The 6631-nt window shown below is 48.5% G+C and overlaps 1 long non-coding RNA gene across 1 annotated transcript; it reads left to right on the top strand.

The window, feature by feature from the left end:
* Nucleotides 1-692: 692 nt before the first annotated feature.
* Nucleotides 693-5790, top strand: LOC122460392. The gene is made up of 3 exons (XR_006281668.1): nt 693-755; nt 1027-1187; nt 5425-5790. It is a non-coding gene; the product is annotated as an uncharacterized LOC122460392 (long non-coding RNA).
* Nucleotides 5791-6631: the final 841 nt, after the last annotated feature.

Raw genomic sequence — 6631 nt, forward strand, 5'->3', positions numbered from 1 at the left:
GCACAGCCTCCTACTGGTCATCCAGGAATTAGCTCTTTCCAGCCTCAGAGCACCTGCTGCTGGCCGGTGTCTCGCCTGCCTCAGGCCCCATCTCCCTCCCAGACCCTGGTGCCCCTTATACTGGGTTTCTACCCCACGGCAGTCCCCAGGCTCTGGGTCTCCCCTCCCAGGGGAACCCCCAGCCCTCTATCCCCACCTTGCCTCAGTGGCTACTGCCAGTCATCATCATCTGCCCCCGTTCTCTGGGGCAGACTGCAGTGTAATGGCCTCTCATCATTTGCAAGGGTGGTTGGACCAGCCGCCTCTGCCTAATCCCGGGCTGCACCTCTGCAACCCCAGTACCTGCTTTGGCCTTTAACAAAGCCTGCGACCTGGGCGTTTACCAGGGTGGAGCACCCCAGCTCCTCTTGCCTTTCCCCAGCCCTGCTCTGCTTCCAGTACCCTGTCTCCCAGGCAGCCTGGCCCTTCTCTCTCCACAGCTAGAGAGAGAATTTGTAGCCCCTGGCCTCCAGCCCTCTTATCAGGGCCAGCTGGGCCCTGACTGAGCTGGCCATACCTCTGGTCAGCTACTCAGTCAACTTCCCCAAGCTGTTCTCACTCGTCTTATTTCAGAATTGAGACAATGAACTGTTCATCATGAATAGGAAACCAACAGAATGAATAACTCTTTCTATATCTCAACTTCAAAGCCTTCTGTCTCCTCTGTGTACATGAATCAGAACCAAATCACCTCTGAGGAGGCTCTCTCTTAAAGGGTATGTCTACGCTGCAATGTAAGCCCAAGGTTAGTGGGACTCAAGTCAGCAGAACCAGGGTTTGAGAACACATGGCTTGAGCATCTACATTCATGGCCAACCCTAGGTTAAGAAGTTTTTAACCCAGGGCTCTGGCATCTAACCAACAGTATGCAGACCCGAGTGCATCCAACTGTATCCCAGACTTCCTACAGAACTTTGAAAAGTTGTGCTAGCCCTTTGACCGTGGTGCCCTGTGGGAAAACTTGACTGTCCATACCATCCGTTATAGGAAGTAACATGCCAACACATCCTGCTGAGCCATCATTTTGGTATTTTGGTACTCCCAGCAACTGGAACCAGCAACATGGAGGAGCTGCCATTTCAAGAACTTCTCAAGCTTGGCCTTTGGCTCCTGTTTCAGAATGCAGGCAGAGCTTCCATGAGATGCTGGTAAGCAGCTTGGTGGCATTTTCCTACCCACCGTAGGCACCTGACAGAGCTAATGATGGAGGAGGAGGAGGACACAGACATGGCTGATGCTGCTCATAACACTCGGTATAGCTGCTGATGTCCTCTACCTACTCCAGCACTTCTGGAGCAGGGCGACAAGCACAGACTGGTGGGAAGTGGAATGACCCGGCCCCAGCCTGCTCTGATCCCCTGGTTCCCAGGCTTGGGGGAAGGGGGGAAGTGCCCCCCAGCACTCACCGGTGGTGCGGCTGGGAGCAGAGCAGGCTGGGGCTGGGTCACTCTACTTACCAGCGAGGGCAGGCCCGACCGCTTCTGGAGTCCTCAGGGGAGTGGAGGAGGAATTGGGGCGGAGCAGGAGCAGGGACTTTGGGGAGGGAGCTTTGGGGAAGGGGTGGGAAGAGGCAGGGCTGGGCTGGAGCAGCACCAGGAAATGTGGTGCCCCAAATTTTCTGGTGCCCTACGCAGCTGCATGCTTTGTGTATGGGTAAGGATGGCCCTGCTCCCACCCCCTTTCCTTTCCTTTCCTTTCCTTTCCTTTCCTTTCCTTTCCTTTCCTTTCCTTCCAAGTTTGCTCTGCACTTGGAGCCAGGGCCCAGGGTGGAGGCATATATCCACAAGGCAGGGGTTCAGGACTGGGCTCAACACTGAGGACTGCATGGGGCACATTTGCCCAGTCCAGCCACTCACAGGGACAGATTGCATGGGCAATGGAGTTGTCCAAGCTGTTCCTGGAATAGAGGCCAGGGTACTCTGTGGTGCAAGTGCAGCAAGAGCCTGAACTCTTGTGGCTATTAGACACAGCAGCTGCTCAAACCAGTCTCTCTATTGTGCTCTGTCTTTCTCCCTTAACTGCTGTCCCTGTTCAAGAAACGGCAAAGTGGGTGCCTGCTCCCACGCAGTTACCCTGTCTGCAAGCTGCGAAGGCAGCATGAGCCTTTCCGCTTGTCTCTTGGCACGTCTTTCCTCTTACTGTAAGTCCCTTTGTCTTTGGTACCAACCTGCTTGTTGGCCCTGTCCAGAACTTCGATCATACATTAATCACAGAAACACTATGGAATATACTGCCAATCCTTCCTACATCATTCAAACCTTGCAAAGCAGCAAACAGGAAAAGTAGGGAAAAGTAGAATGGCCATATTTTATCATCAGGAACAGAGCCTATAGGATTCCTAAAGTTTCATGGTCGGTGAACGTAGCCACTGCTATTGCAATGATGGTTTTGTTTAGCTCAGACGTGTGCAGCTGAGCCCACTGCTGCATTCTGTAACCACTTGGCTGATTGCTACCTACCTGAACTTACCTCTTTGCAACGATTTTTAGGTTTTATGCCTCTCTCAGGCCTAATAGTCGTTGTTACAAATATAGCTGACAGGATAAAATATCATAACTTCAAATCTCCATTGTTCATGGAGCTTATCCTGAGAGTGACCCTTCCATGCTGTTTTCTGCAGAAGGGTCTCCTAGATCTCCAAAGTGAAGAGAAGAGCCTAGACTACCACAAAAGCCAGAACCACCAGTCCTGTTACATACACAGTCCTGTTACATACACCAGTGGCTGAAAACACTGATTTAAATTCTTTGCTCAAGACCTCTCAGGTTTCTCCGATCATTTAAAATGTTAAGTGAATATGCAATTCTACTAAGATATGCAAGTAACAAAAATGTCAGATTCCAATAGCTCTGAACATTGGGAAAACATGGGTTCAGTTCTGGAGCCATATTTCATGATTCAGGTCCATTTCTAGCCTCCACATAAGAGCAATGGGAAACCTAACATAGAGCATAGATTTATATGGGTGGTCCCTGCTCATGAGAAGAGGGAGAATTCACCTGGCACCATTGTGAAATAAATCTTCTAGCAATAAACTCCCGGTGTACTAAATATTCCTGCATAGATTACAAGAGGTTTCATAGGTTTCAGAGTAGCAGCCGTGTTAGTCTGTATTCGCAAAAAGAAAAGGAGTACTTGTGGCACCTTAGAGACTAACAAATTTATTAGAGCATAAGCTTTCGTGAGCTACAGCTTCAAATGCATCCGATGAAGTGAGCTGTAGCTCACGAAAGCTTATGCTCTAATAAATTTGTTAGTCTCTAAGGTGCCACAAGTACTCCTTTTCTTTTTAAGAGGTTTCATAGTTAAAGTCAGTCTCAATGGGTGTTTAGTCAGGATCTTTGCTTCATTCTGTGAAAATACTCAGGGTGTGTACTTCACAGAATACCATGGAAACAGCTTAAATACAGTTTTATTCAGGCGGAGAAACCTGAGTCTTTGTTCCAGGTCAAACAAGTATTATGCTTTTTACAGCTTGAAGCTGTTTAGAGCTCTTATCTTTAGAATTCATATTTATCTAAGACACTGAACAGAATTCAAGCGGTACTAGAACCACCAGTGAGAAAGAAGGAACTGCATTTCACACTAATTTAGCAAAGGCAATGGAAGAAGTAAGTCCGGTGTTCATGTTCCCCCTCCCTACCTGTCATTCCCTTCTGTTCAGTATGATAAACACATATGTCTCCCCTGCAGGGGCCAATCTACTCTTTACTTAAGTCAAGAATAAGACTCCCTCCAAATTCAATGAGTCTAAAATCTATTATCTTAGGCCTGGTCTACACAGCATTAGGTTGACATATGCCGCGTTAGGTCAAATTTATAATGTTCATGTCTCTTTCCACTGACCCAAACAGCTTGTAAAATCAATGCCTGTACTCCACCTCAGTGAGAGGAGTATCGCTAGAGTCCACCTTCCCGGGTTGCATTAGGAGTAGTGGAGACACAACACTGTGTAATTCAACAGGATTAGCCTCCGGGAGATGTCCCAGAGTGCTCCAATGTGACCGCTCTGGACAGCGCTTTCAACTCCACTGCACTTCATCCAGGTACACAGGAAAAGCCCCAGGAACTTTTGAATTTCATTTCCTGTTTGATTAGCATGGAGAGCTCACCAGCACAGCTGACCATGCCTGCTCAGGGCCACAAACATAGATTCATAGAATCATAGATACTAAGGTCAGAAGGGACCATTCTGATCATCTAGTCTGACCTCCTGCACAGCGCAGGCCACAGAATCTCACCCACCCACTCCTATGAAAAACCTCACCCATGTCTGAGCTATTGAAGTCCTTAAATCATGGTTTAAAGACTTCAAGGAGCAGAGAAGCCTCCCTCAAGTCAACCATGCCCCATGCTACAGAGGAAGGCGAAAAACCTCCAGGGCCTCTCCAATCTGCCCTGGAGGAAAATTCCTTCCCGACCCCAAATATGGCAATCAGCTAAACCCTGAGCATATGGGCAAGATTCACGCTCCAGCATGGACCATACAGGACACATTGGATCTGATTACTGTGTGTGGCGAAGAGTCTGTGCAGGCAGAGCTCCAAACCAGCGGAAGAAATGCTGACATCTGTGCCAAAATCACACAGGGCATGGGTGACAAAGGCTACACCAGGGACACACAGCAGTGCTGCATGAAAATAAAGGAGCTCAGGCAAGCATACCAGAAGACAGGGGAGGCAAACAGTTGCTCTGGTTCTGAGCCACAGACATGCCGCTTCCATGAGCAGCTGCATACGATTCTAAGCGGGGACCCCACCAGTACCCCAACACTCTCTGTTCCAGGTGGCTACCGGAACAACGAGGAGAACATTGTTGATGATGAGGAGGAGGAGGAGAATGCGCAGCAGACAAGTGAAGGATCCATTCTCCCCAACAGCCAGGACCTTTTCGTAACTCTGGAGCCAATCCCCTCCCAGGACCTACTGTTGTGGGACCGTGATGGTGGGGAAGGCACCCCTGGTGAGTGCACACTTGTAATCACACTACAGGGGTTAAATGCAATTGTGGTTAATGTTTAATCTGAGGTAAACAATTGGGATACAGTGGTGGCCAGTCCAGCTACGCAAAGAGTGCTACCCGGAAAAGCCTGTTTATGTGCCAAGAGTTTCCACACCAAAAAATGTCCTTGGGTGTGCCCTGACACCACCTACTCTTTTGAGTGTGCTTACCTTGTCTGCCTGCAAACCAAAATCTGCTGCCCAGTGCTCTGCCATGTATTGTACCTTACTGGTAGGTGCTTCTTTTAAAAGACAAAATGTGGCTGTGTACCTCAGGGAATGTATTTACTGCTGTGAAGTGTTTCATTCACTGCAAGAGTTAACCTTCTGTTTTCAACAATGTATGTTCTGTAAGGCTACCCTTGTGTTTTTTGTTTCCTTGCAGCTGCAACCTCGTCTGTGGGTGTGTCCTCCACACTAGCACAAAGGTTGTCCCAGATTAGAAGGTGAAAAAAGCAGACAAGGGAAGACATGTTCTGTGATTTGATGCGTTCCTCCGAGACTGATAGGACTCAGCTGAATGCATGGAGGCTTACACTGCTGAAGAGCATGCGCACCAACCAAGAGGGCAGGAAAGCATGCAGGGAACAAAAGTGTAACATGCAAGAGGAGATGTTGTGGCTTATGGGGCAGCAAACAGACATATTGAGGCATCTGGTTGAAGTGCAGGAAAGGCAGCTAGACCTTAGAGTTCTACTGCATCCAGTGATGAACCAGCTGCCCTCCTCACCAAGTTCCATATCCTCCACTCCCAGACATCCTAAAATGCAGGGGGGAGGGGAAGGGAGCTCTGTTTATCCCTTGAATTCAACTCCAGGGGATGGTTCATGGAGCAGAAGGCTCTCATTCCCATAGCTTTGATTGCTAGACAATGCAATTGTAATAAGCTATGTGTCCTTGCCCCTCCCCCCCATGTTATCAGGCCCTTAGACCCAGGTTATCTTTGCTATTCATTGCTGTTTCTGTTCAGTGTTTGTTAGCATAATCAAAATGCATGGATTGAGGACAACAGGCTCTTTATTCACTGTGCACACTGTGGTTGGTGGAGGTTTAGTTTTCAAGGCAGTACATGCAAAAAAGGGGGCAGCTTGGTAAGGAACAACACACAGAACTGTCACATCAGTGTTGGGTCATGCATGAAACTGGTTTTCAAAGCCTCTCGGAGACACAGTGTATCTTGATGTGCTCTTTGTATTGCCCTGGTGTCTGGCTCCTCGTAACTGGCAGCCAGGCGATCTGCCTCAACCACTGACCCCACCAGAAACTTTCCCCCCTTACTTTCACAGATATTGTGGAGCACACAGCAAGCAGCAACAACAATGGGAATATTGCTTTCACTGAGATAAAACCTAGTGAGTAAACTGCACCAGCACCCCTTTAAATGTCCAAAGGCACATTCTACCACCATTCTGCACTTGCTCAGCCTTTGGTTGAACTGCTCCTTACTGCTGTCTAGGCTACCTGTGTATGGCTTCATGAGCCATGGGAGCAAAGGTAGACTGGGTCTCCAAGGATAATTATTGGCATTTCAATGTCTCCAACAGTAATTTTCCAGTCTGGGAAGAAAGTTCCTTCTTTCAGCTTTCTGTAGA

The sequence above is a fragment of the Dermochelys coriacea genome, chromosome 5 (assembly GCF_009764565.3).
Source record: "Dermochelys coriacea isolate rDerCor1 chromosome 5, rDerCor1.pri.v4, whole genome shotgun sequence".
NCBI lineage: Eukaryota > Metazoa > Chordata > Testudines > Dermochelyidae > Dermochelys > Dermochelys coriacea.